Source organism: Caenorhabditis remanei, chromosome IV (assembly GCF_010183535.1).
Source record: "Caenorhabditis remanei strain PX506 chromosome IV, whole genome shotgun sequence".
NCBI classification, from domain to species: domain Eukaryota; kingdom Metazoa; phylum Nematoda; class Chromadorea; order Rhabditida; family Rhabditidae; genus Caenorhabditis; species Caenorhabditis remanei.
Window position 1 is genome coordinate 17929100 of NC_071331.1, and position 811 is coordinate 17929910.

The window sequence follows — 811 nt, forward strand, 5'->3', positions numbered from 1 at the left end:
AAGAAGCATAATTCAGTGATGATGCATCAAAAAGGAAAAGAAAGTGCGACTGGATCGAAGAAAAGAGTGGAACCGAGGGGGGCGGACCTCCTGAAATTGGCTCAATTTGAAGAGCGAGTGCGGGTGTGCTCTGGTGGCACCGAGAGGCAAAACTAATTGGCTTTGGGATAGGAGTGTTGTTCGGGGATGGAGAGATGGTAGGAGTATTGATTGGAAATGAATCACTTGTCTGACAACAAGATCGGAAAATCATGAACTGAGCAATATTTTCAATCTAGTTTTTCAAAACTTGGGCAAGACGGATGGATCAATGTGTTAGATGGTCTCGGAGAGTTTTAGGTGTTCGGCACTACGCCTCTGACCCGGGTGCCAAATTGTTGCACAAAGAGAATCCATGATTTTGAAAGTGCAACAGGTCAAGAAACTCATCAATGAAAATTGAACCCATGTCGGTACCAACAGGATAAAGCCCTACATAACTTGGAGCAACTTAGATGCTCTGAAAGTTTCTCAAAACAAAATGTTTTCTTTTGTAAATAAAAAACACGAAAATATCCAACCTGGCGACTTTTGCTATAATGGTACAAAAATGAATTATTTCTGAAAGTGAGTATTGCTGAAAACCTAGCTCCAAACTCCAAAAATGAGTCTTCAATTTCTATTTATATAGTGGCTCAATCAATATCATAATTTCTGATTTTTTGATACCTAGGTTTCATCACAATCTTACATTACTCTAATTATAAGCATCCATATAGAAAAGCCAAAGAATGATATCATTCTTAAATAAATAAAAATTTTCATACACAAC